Genomic DNA, 19,170 nt, shown 5'->3' with positions numbered 1-19,170 from the left:
AAGTTTCTGAGGGCGGGTTTCCGGTTTGTCTGGCGACAGCATGGCGGATGCAAGGTCCGTAAAGCGTATTGTACAATGCGCTTTACGAACCTTGGGCGGATGTAGAAACTGTTAACAGGACCCGTATCGATACTTCAATACAAAATCTCGTATCAAAGTTGTAATTAACAACTTTCAATGTAAAATAATGATAGAACCTAATTTTACACTTAATCGAACATTATTCAAGTTTTTCAACAATTTATTCTAGTATTTTCGCTGCTATAAAAGTGTACGTTTTAGCATACAAAGAACAATGTTAATTTCTAAGCCACGCCCCTGTATTACATCGTCAATCCTACCCCTATATAAACCGCAGACGCTTGGCCTTCCAATTCAGTCACCTCACCGATGTTTAGTGTTTGTGTTAAGTTTAGGTTAAGTTTACCCCGCGGAGATGTTTACAACTTATTAAAAATTCTCTTCTTATATCGAAAATTTGTGAGTAGTTTTGGGTTTTATACACTTCATTTTAGTATTTTTTAATTCAGTTGTTCATTGTGACGTTACTGTCAATATTGCCGGCATTGATGAACGAGTTCAATCTATTCAATTCAATCATTAGGGTCTATTGCTTATGAAAATTATATATTTTTATTTGTTTCCAAGATAACAAATATGTATTTATTTTATATACAATTCATTCTGTGTTAACATTCGTATCAATTAGACGTATTTATCTTTGAATAAAAATATGGGCATTTTTCAAGAATCGCTCGGTCGCATAAAAATCGATTCTTTTTAATTGAAGGCAAAACAAAGAAAAAGTGCGGAAAAGTAAAAAAATCACTTTAAAGTTTTGATGTGACGTCACGTTTTGTGACTTCATCAACCATGCTAACCATATATTTTCAAAGCAACACCGTTACACATAAATTTTGAAAAAATTAATATATTTTCGGGTGAAATAACCTTGGGTTATAAATTTCAGGTTAGGTTGGTTTTGTTGACAAAAAAAAACCGTCCACACGAACAGGTGTATGGTAAATAAAGACTTTTAGTCGTTGTATTATATCCGAAAATATGCGTTATAAATATTATTAAATTAATATTAACAAGTTGTTAATTCTTTCATTAAATTTGAGACAATGATTTAATTTTTACTTACTATATTCGAAATCAGATTTTGAGTTAGTTTAATTAACATTTAAACTAGTGTGAATTTCCGAATTGTCGGGTTGGGTACCGGTTGGGTTTGATGCAGGTGGTAGGTGTAAATTCCGGGTTGGATTAGGTCAGGATTAGGTTAGATTGGATTTACTTCAGAATTTTGTATAGAAATTGGATGTTCAGTTATGTTAATTAACATTTAAACTAGTGCGAATTCGCTAAATGTCGAGTTGTAAATTACGGATTGAAGGGTCCATTGAAAGAAAACCGCTAACATTTAGATCCACGCCAGTAGACAGACGGTAAATAAAGACATTTCAGTCGTTGTAGGTTTTTGTATCACTTGACAGACAGTCTATTGATACAGTCTATCTAGGTAGTGCTATGCATCGAAAACTTAAGAAACTAGGGTATTTCATCCGAAAATATATGTTGTAATCTCTACAAGTTAAGTAAAAATAACTTTACTTTTAAGTTTATTAGATTTATTTTGTGCGTGGCTATAAAATAAACAATTTGTGGGTTAGGTGTTGACCGGTTGAATACGAAAAAGCATGTTTACAAAAAAGTTAAATGTTTAAAAAGCATTGCTTGTGACGTCACAAAAGTGAACACACTTTTTTTATTGTTAACGTCATTTTTAGGTCAGTACCTATCGATTAAAAAGAATCGTCGATTTTTAAGCGACCGGGCGATTCTTGAAAAGTTAGAAAATATATTTTAATTTTAATAATCATTTGAATCGTCGTTTAATTTTTTCGGAAAAGTATAGTAATTGCATGAAATTTCTGTGATCTTAATAACGTTTATGTTTAACAAACTTCATTGCTTTTTTTTTATTAACTTCATGTACTTACACTAACATTCATAATAACGTTTTAACTATCTATAATAATAATAGCCTATATTTTTTTGTTATTTCTAGGAGGTGACCATAGATCATTTTACTCACTATTTCCTGATAATGGTAATACTGTATATTCTAATTATCGATATTATATCGATGAGGCATTGAAATTGAGACGACCTTGTATCTCTTAAACTGTCAATTTTATCGTAAAAAGTTTCAGGTAAAACTTTCATGATATAAAGGGTGAAAATATTCTGCATAGTTCCCATTTGTCCCATTACATTTCAGAAGCGTCTCGATCTGTCTTTCATTTGTCAAGTAAGATTTTTTAAATAGATACTTACCCTTTTTTAATCATTATGGTATTCTCCATAACAAACACAATAAAACAAATAAGCTTCAATTAAAAATAAAATGTAAAGGACACTACGTTGGGATACCGTACAGCCTCGAGAAATAGCGAGAGAATAAATGTGGATTATTACGAACAGCAGCTTAAACGTTGATTGTACTATTATCACTCATCGTCGTTTATCTTGAGCAAAATTTTTCAAGGCAAAAATTAAAAATTTTTCACAAATTTTTTTTTAAATTATTTCACAATACGATAAAATGAAGCACGGGACGGAATGTTTCTGTAGGAAATCTTCGCATAAATTTCGAGCATCATTGATAACTCTGATGTTTCTCATAAACTAAAATTATTTAAATCGTTTCAGTAATCATATGTCCTTCCAAGCTTAATTAGTGAAACGTGACGAATGAATTAGGTAGCTACGGAAAGACTTTGTTTCTTTTTGTTTTATGTTGTTGACTTGTCTTTGTTGTGAATTATGAGTTGCATAATTTTGGGATGCATATATTTTACATTGTTTTTTTTAATTAAGATTTTTTTACAGCAGCATACTCCTGGTAATCCTCAATATTCCTTTCTTCTCTTTTCCCTTAAAAGATTCCTAATTCTTTGAATTTCTTCCTTTCATTTCGAGACCGTGTTGTGACTTTATTTTTGCGCAGGTGTAATTTTTTCTCATTCGTATAAAAGTATGTTCAAAAGCCTTCTCGTTCTCTTTCAAGTATAGAAAAGCGAAGTCACAGTTTTGTGAGTTTTTTCAATCCAAATTTTTGGGATTCATTATTCGTGATTAATTGTGAGAAAAGTGATTTTCTTTTCTCGAATTTATCGGTACATCCGGATTTCAACGTATTTTCTTATTCCCAAATTTTTCTTTGCTTAAAACCTAGACCACCTGAGGAAAGCATTTGCTTAATTACTATTCATTCAACCCATTCATCTATTCACACATCCTTTCTAGTACTACAAAACTACTATCCTAAAACTATTCTACAAAGAAAAATTAAAAAACCGTCCTAAAATTTAATCTTTAGTAATGCTTCTTAATTTTCTTTACTATTCTTCTTTAATTTTCTTTTAACCAGGTTTTATTGTGAGGAGCTATATTATTCTCGATTTACTTTTGTGGAATAATCTCATTTCATTACTTCTTCGGTTACCAATATTTTGGAGACAACTTTGGTCCGAGAGGAATTACTATTTCGTTACTGACTGGAAACAACTGCATCAATTAAGAAAAATTGTTCAATAAAAATAAATTTTCCTATAGAACACCAAAAGTTGCTGGTGTAGATAAGTTCCTTCAGATCAGATCGGAATAGTCAACGAACATAAGGTCAGATAACATCAACATTTTATTTCTGCCGGAGAATCGTGCACTAATCTTGTTCTCACTGAGGAATTTTCATGTAGTGTTTCATTCAATTATTTTTTTGATTAAAAGCAATTCATTGATTAAATTAAATTCATTTTATATCCTTCGTACATTTTTGTTGGCGAGTTTCAATTTTTTTGCCACATTTTATTTTTTTGCTTGTTTTATTTTGCGAACCATTGACAACAAATTCTGTTTTTAGTATATTATCCTTTGAATTACATTATCTATTACAATACCTTACCTGTATTATTTTTTGATTATATTTTATGCGAGTATTATTTTATTTCAATAAAATTATTGCAACTCAGAATTCCGGCCGGTCGAGGACTCGCGTGTGTCCTTAGGTGTAAACATATTTCTTTTCTCTTTGTCTAGATTTTATTTTGTTAAAGTTAGATATTTAGGCGTTACAACTTAACAATTGAAAGACATATATAGCGCTTCTAAAATGTAAACTGAATACCATACAGAATATTTTCCCCTTCATATGATGAAAGTTTTATCTGAAACCTTATTCGATAAAATTGACGATTTATGAGCTATAGGTAGTGTCAATTTAAATGCCTCAAACGGTATATGCATTATAATAATTTTTTATAAGTACGAAGGCTTTCACGGCCGGTGTGAATTAAACTAAGGTTAGAACTAAAACTAGAACTAACACTAGAAACTTTCGGGTTTTGCCGTGCGTCTTTTAATAAAAGGTTTGACGTTTCGGATGCCATGTTGCAACCTTCTTCAGAAACTGGTTCGAAGTGAGCTTTTGACATGGCATCCGAAACGTCAAACCTTTTATTAAAAGACGCACGGCAAAACCCGAAAGTTTCTAGTGTTAGTTCTAGATTTAGTTCTAATCTTAGTTTAAATAATTTTTTATCTTTCCCTTTTTGTACAGATAAATGGTGGGAATGTCACCGGCTGCATATTGAAGAAAAATCTACGGGATGGAGGTGAGATACTTTTATGATTATTTAGATCGAATTTATATTTATTTTACGTTATTTTTGTATTCATGTAAACAGAAATGACTAACACATTTTCCGTATTTTATACAGTGAATACTCCAAACATTCCAACTGATGCTTCAGTAACAGCTTCAAAGCCACTCTCTGCCAATCATCAAACTACTGAAAAGATTGATAGCTACAAAGGAATTCCTGATAAATGTCCATCACGTTGTCATTTGTTAATTAACGACAAAAACCCTGATATATTTTCCTGTTCGCTCTGTCACCAGACCACCAGCATCTATAACATTCCTTTTAAATATTCATCAGAAGCGATCATAGTTAGCAATAATCAACCAATGGATTATTACGTGACAAAAATGAAAGAGGCATTTTTAAGACAACCTATCGCCAAACAGGAAGATAATCATAAGTGGGATAATTTTCTCAATGGAAACAATTCTACCGTAAACGGGTGGTCAAAAGCCATATCAACAAGAACTTGTACGTTTTGTCGAAGAAATTCAGAGGGGCGAGAATTTTATGAAAGTCATTCGTTGAAAGATTCCACAGGTAAAGTTTCATGTCCGGTTTTGAGAGCGTTGAAGTATCCGTATTGTTATGCAGATGGTTATAATGCTCATACTAGAAAGTATTGTCCACTGTATAAATCCGTCAATGAAACACTACCAGAACCTAGAAGGTTGGCTAATGGCACGTTGGCATCAGCTAGCAATCACAAGTAATGAACTTAATTATTGTTCTGAAGAACAATATTCTTGAATTTCCGAAGTGATTCAACATTTCTTACTGAATATTTCTAGTAAATGCATGAATGTAGTTCGTATAGTTTTGTCAAGGTTAATTTTGATTTAATTTTTAGAGATTTAATAATTGTTGTTTGGAATAAGTTGTTTATGAATATGTTTCGATTATTTGCAGTATTATTACAATTCTTGGCGATTTACATAATTTAGTTTCACTTATATATTAGATTGTAAGTGCAATATATACTTTATTAGAGTACTTATTTTATTTGCTATTGTTGATTAATTACGTCGTTTCGTAATATGTTTATATTTATTGTACTTCTTAATAATTTTCTGTCAAATTTTAAGTTCATGTGTTTGAATAAACAATTACTTATTTGTTTTTTGAATAAAGTGAATACTCCAAACATTCCAACTGATGCTTCAGTAACAGCATTTACTCGTTATTTACTCGTTTTTTGAATAGGTTTAATTTGTTATTTTTTCGGATGTAATTAATAATAATGAGCATTACATTATGTGGCTAGAATAAATATCTATATTTTTCATTGATGTTTCAGAATTTCATTGATTTCATTTTATATTTTTAACAATTTAATATACCTATTAAATATGAAGTGTGTCCCAGTATAGATGTTACAAGAGGTATGACCTAAAAATTTAGAAAGATTGGGGATTAAACTCTGCTTGGTGTGAAGAGAACTTCAAGAATATTTTCATATTTTGAAAATCAAGTCGGCGTTGACAGTGAAACTATTTTTAGTTCAGTTAGAGTATCCTTTCTGTTCATGATAGGGCAAAATTTCATCATGAAAAGTTGTTTGGAATGTGAAATAATGGCACTATGAAAAATTTCAGAAATCTAATCTTCACTCTGATCTACCTCCATACTTTTAGATTAGATCAGAGTGAAGGAACACAAACATTAGTACGCCTAGAAAAAATGTACTTAAGTAGTCGCAAATATTGGAAAATTAATTGTATTGTAATTTATTTAATATTATTTTATTGTAATTAACAACCTTCACGATCTCAACAATGTCAAATGAGAAAATATGTATATATCTTAACTTCTTTCTGAATTCAAAATAATTTCTGAAGTTGTCAAAAAGCCGAAACTAGTCAGACTATTGTATTTTTTTAAATTGCAGACCAGTTCAAACTACGAAGAAACCTTTTTATATTTTTCCTTTAAATTGTATTATCCCTCAGTTCTAGTTAAAAGTTGAATTCCTCTTGCATTATGTTAATTTTAGAACACAAAATTTACGTCGAGAAATTTTGCATAGAACCATAATTTGTCATTTTGAACAACTTTTCTTAATAAAATTTCGAATGATCATGAACAAAAAAGTTACTTTACCTGAACTAAAAATAGTTCTTTTCACTGCCAAGGCCAACTTGATTTTCAAAAAATGATAATATTCTTAAAATTCTGTTCACATCAAGCAGGGCTTAATTCCACATCCTTAAAGTAAAATTCAAAAATATGTAGGTCATTTACCTCTTGTAACATCTGTCCTGGGACATACTGTAAATATATACTTTGAGGAATTAATACAAGAATTATGAAAGATAAATATAAATTTTTGCTAGTTTTACAAGCGTAAATATAAAAGTGACATTTTAGTTTAGATAATTGTGATTTCACGTTCATTGTAGAGAGATAAGTTTAAAAAATACCAAAGGTCTTATGATAAAAAATAGTGTATTTGAAAAACTTAGCTAATCGGTGCACAAGCTGTTTCGGTTTCTATGAAACCTTCCTCAGGCATGACTGAAAAATCAATAATAGAAAAAACCATTTTGCAAATGACAATGTTTAAACTAGATACCGTCAATAACGAAGAATCAAACTAGAAGGAGAATACATAATCAGAACACCAAGCGACTTCGGGAGTAAGAACGTAATGTTTTAATAAGTTACAAAAGATTAAAAGCCAGAAGGGCGAGTTGAAAAATTAAAGAGAACTGTAAAAGAAAGGAAAGTTTAAAATTATATTTAGAATTCAGTAAAGCGGCTTTCAATTACCTATTTTTCATTATAAAAAGATTGTAAACAACAAAATGTCGCAATAAAACTTAAAATATTACCATCAACAAAAAGAACGCAAATTAAAAAAATTCAAAAAGTAAAAACGCGTTATAGCGTGAAGCGCAGTAAGACGACTAACGTGAGTTTTATTTAAGGTTATGTAGGCTATCTGTGCGGTGTTGAAACTGTGAATCATATCACAGTACGAAACGATCCAGATTTAAAAATTTAAAAGGTTTAAAAGATGTGAAAAGTAAATTTTGTTAAAAACTGTAGGCTAAGCGATAAAGTAGATCAGATTCAGTCAGCTACACGTATTTTGGGAAAAGTCGATGGTTATTAAATTCTGTAATATCATTAAACAAAGAATTGTTGTTACTGTCAATTTCACATTATTAAAATATCACTCGAGATCACTCGAGACGACGCGCAATTTCACAGAACGATACACCCTCAATGTGCATAAGCACAAACATTCCTCGCTCAAACTCGCTTAAGTAACGCGATCGCCCATCCATTGCGCACAGAGTACGATAACAATGTGGTTCCTCACACCACACTAAAAACGACCGGAATTTTCCATCCACTTCGGTTTCCATAGCGACGGAATGTTCCACTTGGAAGGGTGGCTCAGACAACAATGCCGCGAATAAAAAAGTCGAAACTCCCTGAATAAACTCGTCTACAGTAATCCTTTGTGCTCCGCAAATATTATGGACTTATCTTCACGCGTTCAGATTATACAGGGTGTGCTCGTGAATTATTTCCAACAATGTCTATACAGGCAAAATAGAAAAGTTTTGTTTATTTCCAAAAATTCAAAATAACGTACAAACAATAACAAATAATGAACTCTAAACTATTAATGTTAGCGAAAAAAAGAAATAACCAAAAAAAAACAATCATCAAAATTATTAGAACCCGCGAAAAATTTAATTAATTTTAGTTTATTAAGAAAATTTAACTAATAACATTAATCTAGATATCCGAGATCGTCAAGTATCTCGCAGTACCTCGAATTATTGGAGATGTACAATAGTTTTTCGTTTATTTGTTTTATTTTGTATGTAAATTTAATTTACAGTAATAATTCGAGTTATTTGACGATCTCGGATATTTAGATTAATGTTATTGATTAATTTTTATTACAATTTTACGCCATCATAAAGAAAGAATACATTGACATTTAAAAAATTTAAGTATTATTCGTTACTCATTTGTTTTCTGAATTTAAAACAATTGAATGGAGTCTAATTAAGGCAAATAAAATATTAAACAAGTTTTGCATAAAATGTTTTTTTATAAAGTTGATACCTACAAAGATATATACTATATTTCATACATAATGGGCACCCATTTCATACATAATTATATTTTTAAAAATATTCCTGACCTTTTTCCCCGATGTAATGTTCTAGGTTCTAGTATCGATGATTTTGTATCTTAACTTTCCGCAGCAACGACCTCTGGTGCGAGGGAAAGGTAAGTATGGATGATGTTATTTTAGAATTTGATGCTTAATGTTTCTTGTAGGAAAGCAACACACCGAAGTGGATGTTTCCAAGATGGCAGAACGAAACGTTTGGTTGAACGAAATTTCGCTCTTAGAAAAATTACCAAATAAAATTGGCTCTTACTAAAACCTGCATGAAAATAATAAAAAGAAATTAGGAAAAGAAGATAAAACAGTTTTAGTATTTAAATTAGATTAAATGGGAAATTAGTTTAGTATGTATATATATATTTTTTAAAGAGTAAGTTAATTAAAGTAGTTTGGAAAAGAGAGAAAGAATGATTACATGAAAGGTTAAAAGAAATAGCAAAAGTTAGAAAAATACACGCTTACCTCTGATGTTCGAAGTTTAAAACCAGAAAGATGAATTTTAATGTAAATACACTAAAAATCCGATGACTTGAAACGTGAAAACACGATTTCAAAAGATATGCAGTGGTGATGAACCCAAAAATGCCTCAATCACCTTACACCACAGTGTATCGTAACTGGTTACTCAAGAAGAGACTCGAGAGGTAAGCCACAATGCTTTTAAATTAAATTTAAAGGGCCCAAAAAATACACCTGCTCGCTCAATATACACATGCACAAAAGAACGAAAAACGAAGAAAAATCAAGAAAAGGAAAAGAAAAATCATCTGAAAGGATAAAAGGGATTTAGGGAGTTGCTGAATCGAGATCGTTGCTAAAAAAATCAAATTAAACAAAAATTAATAAAATTAATTCCAAATAAACACAAATATTTCAATAACCGCCTATATGCAATACAAATTTCCCACCAACATAAAGAAAAGATAACAAATAACATAAATTCCGAACAAAACTCAAGTTACCTAAAGTAAAAAAAAAAATTGAGCTGTAATAATACCTCCCTTTACTAACGAAGAAATTTTCCCAGAAAATTTCTTTTGAAACTCGATTTGTCATAGTAGATATTGATGGATTTCAAAATTCGAATAGACCATATGAGGGTGTACCGGTGGGAAATAATTTGCTTCCGTGGATAAACATAAAAAAAAAAACTTTTGTGTGTAGTTCGAGGACGAACTATTGTCAGGATGGCCGAGTTGTAGCATTAATTTAATTTGATTTTAAAACGCTGATTTTTATTAGTTTGTATATTAATTATTACGCGGCATGCCTTGTGTCCGTGTCCGTTAGAGTCGACATTATGTTATGTTTTATGGTAGTTGTAAGTTTTACATTAGGCGTATGAAAAGTTAATTAAACGTACATTCGAAGAAATTGTGTTTAAATGCACACCTAATCCTAATAAGAGGCTCCCTAAGTCTTACACGTTTAAAATTTTTCTGAGTCGTGCCTTGTCTATGATTTCTGGGAAGAGTGCAATTTCGACTAAAGTGATCTTCTTGTCCACAATTATAACAGCTAAACGACTGTCTTGGCGAATTCCCTTCGGTTAATCTATTACTTATGAGGTTTATAGAATTAAATTTCTGATTTCCTTTAAACTGCGTTGTTTTTTGTCTTTGTTGATTTCTACAATTTCTTGATATGTGACCAATTTCTCCACATTTGAAACATGTAATCGAAGATTCCATCACCCGAACCGATTTGAATCGACGCCTCAAGGCGAATTGATGACTCTCTTCTAGAGTCGCAATTTCCGCCGCCTTCTCCAAAGTCAGACTTTCTTCTCGCATTAATATAATTCCGATGTTTTGAGAAATCTCTCTTCGCAACCCCATCCTAAATTGATTAAGGACGCTTTCGTTAATTTTCTTTTTAATACCTGGCAACTCGGCATCTGTCGCCCTACTTTGGTTATCCTCCAAAATTTTATTAGCTACCAATTTTATTCTAGTCTAGAATTCGGACACAGTCTCATTAGGTACCCGGAAAGTGCGATTCAATTTGTTGTATGCTTCACCTGGAATTCTTCGCGGCTTGAATCTTTGGATAAATTTTTCTTTGAATTCAGTAAACATTACCATTATTTTCAATGTTGTATCACTTTTGTTATATCGATACGCCTCTCCGGAAAGTCGATATTTTACGATATTCAATGTTTCTTGTTCTGTCCACCTATCTAACGTGGTTCTTTGCTCTATTCGTTCAAAATATAATTTCACGTTCCTTTGTCCCGACAACGCTTCTACCGTTGCTGCGATCATCCCGAGTGACACGGGGGTAACGGTCATAGCTTGTATGGCGGCCTCTGCCATGATAATAACGGTTAGTAATTATTCTGATTGGTACGAAATTAAAGGTTCGAAAATTATACAAAAACTATAATGTCCCACTTCTGACACCAATTTGTAAGGAGCGGCTCTACTATGTTGTGTGGGCGTGCTAAAGGCGTATGCGACAAGCAGAACTTGTCACGCCGGCTTCAATTTAGGGAGCAAAGTTAAATGAAATTTATAAAAATAAAAGAAATCTAGTTAAATTTAAATAATAAATTAAATGTATTAAAATCAAACCAAAACAATAGCAAAACAATAAAATACAAACTAAAATTAATTAAATTAAAATGAAAGATGAGAATTGTGGAAACGTAATGGTCGAATTTGTTGGTTTGAGGTCAAAGGCTAAAAGGGTCGCTGATGGGCGGATTACCAAAAAATTCAAAAGAGTTAAGAAGGCCGTTGTTAAACATCACATCTCTTTTTAAAATTATTTAGATTGTCTAAATTCGAAATTGGTATTATTTAAACAACAAACATTATTTAGAAGTTTTAACCGCAGAATATTTACTGTATTACAAAATAAATTGGTTCTTTCACGAAATGACTCCAAGCGATATATTTGTGATAACGGAATTAATACATTAGCTTGGGGTCATTATAGCATAACGTGTTAAGTAATGTTAATACAATTTTAAGTAAATAATTATTGTTTAATTTCATATAGATTAACTATATTAAATAAATGTAATGTTAAAAAACTTAAAACAGTTAAATTTATTGTGAGGTGCAAGTAAGTTAAGTAAAGTTCACTTAACCTCGGTGATTTAATAATAGAAACCGCTTTATTCGCATTTTATGTAGCAATAACACCTGTTATTTCTAGAAATTTGTTTTTTCAAGAAATCTGATATGTAATCCGATGTTTCTCTGTATGGAAATAAATATGTAAACAGTAGTTATATTAGAATATTTATGTTTTACTTAACAATTAAATGATAAATGTGTTATCATATAATTGTTATTTCTATTTTTACACCACCGAATTTCTCCGCTAGATGGCGTTACACGAGTTATGCAACCAACAACTCACCCTTGTATGACGTACTCTTCAGGATTTCTCCGATGGATGATGTTACACATATATATATACTCAAGGTTGATAAATATATTCATGTACCTTGTATATACTATCTCCTATATCGCTGACTCAATATTTAAGCAATGAGAGGAGAGCGTTTGCATCAAAGGCAGACGGAATGATGTATTTGTCTGTCTTTGTCATGGCCCAATGTCGCGAAAGCGCTTGCACGAATCGTAAATTTTAAAGTGTTTGAAGTGTTTCGCTCGTATTTTATACAGCTTTAAAATGCAATTATTGTAGATGGTTTTCTTTAACTATAAATTATCATTATAGTTAAAGTTAATTATCACTCAATGTTATTGTTGTCCAAATATCAAGTAGCGGTAGACACGAAAGAAACAATTAAACTTTTTTCGTAATAAACATCTACTTCGTTATTTGGGCAAAAATAACATCGATTGTAAAACAATTCATTCATATTAAAAATCATTGAAAATATGATATCACCATCGTGTGAGAATGTTCTAAAACATATTGCTGCCAAATATTTTGAAAGTAGTACCCATAGTGTGACGACTTCTCTACAAAAAGAAACGACAACACAATCGAACCCTTAAAAATAAGTGCGCAGATCTGCAACACCTCGGCTTCCCAGTGAAGATGGGGTGGGTCTGAATTTATAAGGCGCCACGCAGTTTCAGTTGCAGATCGCTCTAACTGCCAAGAGGGTTGGAAAGGAAAAGGTTCGACGACACCAACATATAACACAAAACAAGAAATCGGCAAAATCATATACCAAAGAAATAAATTTATTAAAAAAATAAATGGTAAACAAAAAAAATAAATGTAAATATAAAAATAAACCAAAAGAAAATATCGAAAATCGGGTAGTAAGTTAATCGGGTAGTGTAAAAATATAAAGGGGGTGGCTACGTTTAGTAGTTTAGAAGGGTGGGTTGAAAGTACAAAGAGGGTCAAAACGTGCCCTATTATGAGTTAAACATATTCCCCAAATTTCGTTTACCTATCGTTTAGGGTTTTTGAGAAAAAAAAATTAAACCAAAATTTTCAGCCATTTTTGGAGGTGTGTAGCTCCTTAGGGGAGCCAAAGTCGCCCATGGTTCATATATCAAAGTATATCATATATATGTATATCATATATATGTATATCATATTATCATATATATATCATATATATATATATATATATCATATCATATGTATATCATATTATCATTCAGATACATCCAGTATATGGTATTACACGAGTTATCGAGCCAACAACACATCCGACAAGTCGCTCATGCTGAATACATTGGAGTGTGACGTCACAGGGTTGGAACTGCCCATGCGCTTATTCCTGCGCCAGAACCGGCATTAATACATTACTGTCAGGAATCGTAAATTTCTCTACTTAACTCAATTAAAGTTTGTTTAAGATAACGTAAATCAGAAGCACCAAAAACTGTGTCTAAAATTTCGTTAACTGGTTTGCCAGTGTTATCTGGAAAATCGGAAGAAAGCGTGATCGAATTCTTGACAAAGATAACGTAACGAGCGAAGTTAGAAGTTTGGATGCAAGATCAAACCGTCGCCGCGTTCAAATGTCTAAGCACCGGTCCGGCATTTGAGTAACTCGATGCTGAACCGTAGTTAAACACTGATGGTGTCACATTTAACACTCAAGTACTATACTGGGGTGTTTAGATACCCAGACACCAGTTTTTGCTTCATATCTTTTAAACCAATTTTTTTCAATTATTTGGTTTTAGATATTCTTCTACTACATTATTGTCATTCATAAATCAGACATTTTTTATTTTTAACCATTTTTGAGAAAAGCAACAGTTGGGGTGGTCTGATACTCCACTAGAGCAATTGCGTTACACTTTTTTAAAGGGAGAATTATATTATAAGTACGAAGGCTTTCACGGCCGGTGTTAATTGAACTAAAATTATCGTTTTTCTTAAAAGACGCCCGGCAAAATGCGAAAGTTTCTAGTGTTAGTTCTAGTTTTAGTTCTAATTTTAGTTCAACGAGAATTATATTATTTAGTATTACATCTATGTGAATCAGTCACACTCTTTACTTATTGCGACGTCCTTTCCTGCTTCGGTCCTAGGAAAGGGGTCTTGGTGCCCTATTTTTTATGTTCGGGATGTTAACGGTCTCGGGCGCTACTTTATGTTTACAGAGTTAAGGAACTCTTTCGCCTCCAAGTAGCTTTTGGGGGTTACAGTCGGAGATTCAGGGTGTTTTAGAGAGGGTCAAAAAAATAAAAACATGCGGTTCATAAATTAAGAAATAAAATCAAAATTTATTAATAATAAAAAAAATCAACATAGCAGTTTACGGAGGAAGGTAAAAAAAATCTTTATTTAAATATATAATCGGTAAATGTCTGGCCTAGTGCAATCTTGTGGCACTCGTACTTCGGACGTGATTGAAATAATTATTCATAAGGGAATAATTGGTCTGGATGAAGTGCTACGGAAAACTCGCGATAGCACCAGGTCGGAAAGATGTTGCGGAAAACTCGCAGCAACACCAGGTCGGGGAAAGTATTGCGGAAAACTCGCAGCAGTACCAGGTCGGAAGAGTGTTGCGGAAAACTCGCAGCAACACCAGGTCGGGGAAAGTATTGCGGAAAATAAAATCAAAGTCCCACAATTGTAAGACCAAAACGAAACTTACGATGAAACTCGGTTATTTCCAAAACTCGGAGATTTTTCGGTGAAGTCTGGCGAACTTCTTGAAGACGGTTGATGACGGCTGAAGACTCTTGAAGACTGTCGAAGACTAATCCAGAACGGTCGAAGACTGATCAAGACAGTTGAAGACTGATTCTGACAGTTGAAGACTGGTTGAAAATGAAATTTTGACCGGCTACTTATACTTGTTCGGGGTGAAAACTGGATTCACTCCGAAACGGGATCGTATTGAAACAAGTTATCAAAACTAAATTATAATGAGCGGGGCTAATTAATCACAATAGCAAAATTTTAACGGCGCTATCGGATGCGGGGTACAAAATTAACTAAATCCCTTTTTTGAGCGGATAAAATTGATTAAGGAATAGCGGAGTGATAATTAATTAAAAATAATTATCGGAAAAATTTATAACATAATTCAAAAGATACCCTTGTTTATGTGGAAATTTACAAAAATATAATTAACAAAATCGGTTAGCGTTTACGGCACTTACCTACATAAACGTTTTCCCGACCGCGTGTTTCACGTTAACTTCGATTAATCAGTATTAATGAACGCGCACTTCAACACAAAGTAGCTTCAGCAGTTGGGCGGTGTCCGGGGCAATCCTATACGTGTAGTATTTTCCATGGATGACCATCAGGAATGAAGTAAATTAATTAATTAAGATGCGGGATGATTTTGGTTAATAATCATGTTAATCATAATCGGATCGTCTTTAGAATCATTCAACGGTTATTTCATGATACTAGTAATTGTTTGAAATCGGTTTGATTGTTCTACGATTTCTAATTCCGCATCATAAAAAAAATAGTCGCTGTACGGTAGCTGAACGGTAGCTCGCTGGCTGCTGAAACTCACACGGGACGGTCGGCCTTGTTTACAGTAACACCCTGATTACTGATTACTGATACTTCTTCGTATTTTACTTCGTTGCGGTGTTATTTAATTATTTTAAATAACAATTTTCAGAAACCATGTGCTTTCGGTAATTACGTCGTTTGGCGATTTCCACTAATTGCTTTTGTTTATTTGAAATTCGGTCAGGAAACGTTTTCAGAAAAAGGTTTAACGGTTTTAAATGAATTAATATGAAAATTTGAAGTTTAATTAAGGAAATTAAGAAATTAAGGAAAATGCGAATAAAGTTGCATAAGTGGGTGGTGATAAGGTATCAATTTTTGGATTTTTCTAAATCGGGCGGAAACTGTAGGAGGTCGGGGTAATGTGGGAAGTATATTCGGATGTTATTAATTTTTCGGAATTAAAAAAAAAATGTTACTTCGTTACATTATTAACGAAGAAACGTAGTTTATTTTTAATTATATTATTTGTATTTTTTTACAATTAGATGACTTATTTCTTTTCAACTAGAACATTTCTTTCGACTGTTTATAATTAACGCGCTCGTACTTCTGCGTCGAGACCATAAGACCGGTACAATATTGTGCTGCTTAAGTTTTATGTGTCGAGAATATTTGACTACACAAATCGTACATACGTGATTCTCCGGTGTTTTGCATTCTATATAGAGCGACTGTAGCGTACACATAGAAATTATAACTTTTATCAAATTACCTTATTATCATAAATTACCTTTGTTACCATTTTTGTTGATTTCGATGTAAATATCATTCGATTATAAGCAACCAACCAGACAACACGTCTGCCTTTGCATTTTAATTTTTAAAAACTGTTAAAATTATTTAATTACTACAACTCTTTAGCGACCAAGAGGTTCTACTTCATTTATTCGCCAATCTTTGTCTTCGCAGATATTTCAGTACTTCCTCACACGTTGTATCTACAACACAAACAGGATTCTACTAAATTCCTTTCGGCTGCTAAGGGAAATTCGATAAATACTAATGACAAAAAATTATTAACGTGATCATTAAATCTTAGAAGAAATTACCCTTTCATATTTATTATAGCCGATGTTAAAAAAACAATTATCTGTGCCGATTTTTTACATAAATACGGTATCTTATTAGATATTAAAAATCGTCCTTTAATTGATTTGGAAACCAATCTATGTTCAATACGTTTAATCCAACGAACTAATTCAACTTCACCAAAACTATTTTCTATTGAAACGAAATTTAAACAACTTTTAAAATGCTACTCAAAATTAATTTCTCCCCCAGATTTTTCTTCCCCAGTGATGCATTCTACAAATCACCATATCATTAAAAATTTAATATTGCTAAAAAAAAATTGGAAACTATCGTATCTTTAGGTATTTTTCATCATTTTCGTCCACAGCTTCTCCATAACATATGGTCCCTAAAAAAGAGTCCAATGGTTGGGGACCCTGTGGAGATTATCATCATCTAAATTTTAACTGTTCTTGATCGTTACCCTCTTCCTCACATACAAGACTTCAACTTGCATTTAAATAACTGTACAGCACTGTTTCTTTAAAAGAGCTACAAAGATTCTTAGGTATGATAAACTTTTATCATATATTCATTCGTTCATTCATTAGCACCACTGTATAATTTAACACCTGGTCTAAATTCTAGTAAAGACAAATCAATCTCTTCATGTTCAAACAAACATGAACTATCATTCACTCCAGAACTTCTTACTTTTACGATAACACTTGCGCATCCATCTATTCATGCGTCGCTTTCGTTAACTACTAATGCTTCAAATATAGGTATGGGAGCAAGGTAAATCGAACATTGTGGCAGACACATTGTCACGAATCAATGTCGATTGCCTTGAAGATCAATACCCAAACTTACAGATGATTAAAAATGCTCAGGACCAAGATCAACAATTACCTTATTTAATCAACAAACAATCAGCTTCCAAATGCAATTATAACTAACTTATATTTTTATCTGAAACAAAAATTGCAGGCTTAAATTTAGTACTTTGGTGCGACATTACTTTGACATCCCCTAAAATATATATACCTTAAAAATATAGAAGAGTAATTTTTAATAAATTTCATTCTTTAACTTATTCAGGTTTTCGTTCTACATTACACAGTGTTAAATCTCGCTTCATTTGGCCTCATATGTCAAAGGACATACAATTTTGGACAAGAATGAGATGTCTCCAGTAGCAAAAAACAAAGATCCATCAACATACCAAATCCCTTGTTGAGAAAATATCCATTCCTAAAGGACGATTTCAGCATATCCATATAGATTTATTAGGACCTTTAGTATCTTTAGGATGTTCTTATGTCCTCACAGTAATCGACCGCTTCACACTTTGGCCTGAAGCTTATCCTATAAATGATATTTCATCTTCTTCAGTAGCAAACACTCTTCTCCGTGAATATCTTTCCAGAATCGGCATACCACAATCTATCACACCCTTTTACAATTTTACAAGCACAGGACTCTCAAAACCGCCATAACAGCCATAGGAAATGTCGATAGGTGGAATCACGAACCACCAATAATCCTGTTGGGATTCTGATTCTCTTTAAAAGAAAATCGGCGTTGTTCTCCCGCTGAGTTAGGCAACTACTTTGTCTTCCTGGAGAATTTTCTATAAATTCACATCATTCTGTTGACACAGAACCTCTCCTATCTAGTTTGCGCAATACATTTTCAAATTTAAAGCCTGTACCAATTTCATTCCGTTCTACTTCTAAACCTTAACAATCAACCTTAAGAACCGTACATAAGAATTTGTTAAATACTAAATTTGTGTTTCTAAAGTTAGAACATCGTTCATCCCTCTCTCTGCAGTTAGAAGGGCCCTTCTAAATTATAAAAATATTGAAAAAAAAGCTTTATTATTTCGCGAAATAACAAAAACTTACTTTTAGTATTCATCGTTTACAACCAACATTTTCTTTAAACGACAACGTCATTAATTTTTGTGACAATGTCACTATTAAACAGAAAATACATAGTCACCTGTCAGTTTTGACAACCTTATTTTAAAATTGTCATTTTGAATTATTTACAGTTTACATGTAGCGTACTTATCTATTAAAAATTATTAGTTTTTTGTAAAAGATCTAGTTTACGTTATTTTGGTTAGTATGATTTTATTTATAAGTACGAAGGCATTCACGGCCGGTGTTAATTAAACTAAAACTAGAACTAACACTAGCACTATCATGTGGCATCCGAACGTCAAACATTTTTTTCAAAAAACGCACGGGTTAACCCGAAAGTTTCTAGTTGTAGGTCTAGTGTTAGTTCTAGTGATAGTGCTAGTGTTAGTTTTAGTTTTAGTTTAATGATTTTGTTTATTAT

The 19,170-nt window shown here is 32.2% G+C and overlaps 1 non-coding gene across 1 annotated transcript; it reads left to right on the top strand.

Moving 5' to 3' along the window:
* The first annotated feature begins 399 nt into the window (after positions 1-399).
* Positions 400-6,001, top strand: LOC111419347 (RNA-binding protein nanos). The gene is made up of 3 exons (XR_011640243.1): positions 400-480; positions 2,075-2,116; positions 4,628-6,001. It is a non-coding gene; the product is annotated as an RNA-binding protein nanos (transcript).
* Positions 6,002-19,170: the final 13,169 nt, after the last annotated feature.

This window comes from Onthophagus taurus, chromosome 4 (assembly GCF_036711975.1).
Source record: "Onthophagus taurus isolate NC chromosome 4, IU_Otau_3.0, whole genome shotgun sequence".
Classification (NCBI taxonomy): Eukaryota; Metazoa; Arthropoda; class Insecta; order Coleoptera; family Scarabaeidae; genus Onthophagus; species Onthophagus taurus.
Note: the sequence above shows the minus strand (reverse complement) of the source record. Positions and strands in the feature narration are given on the sequence as shown.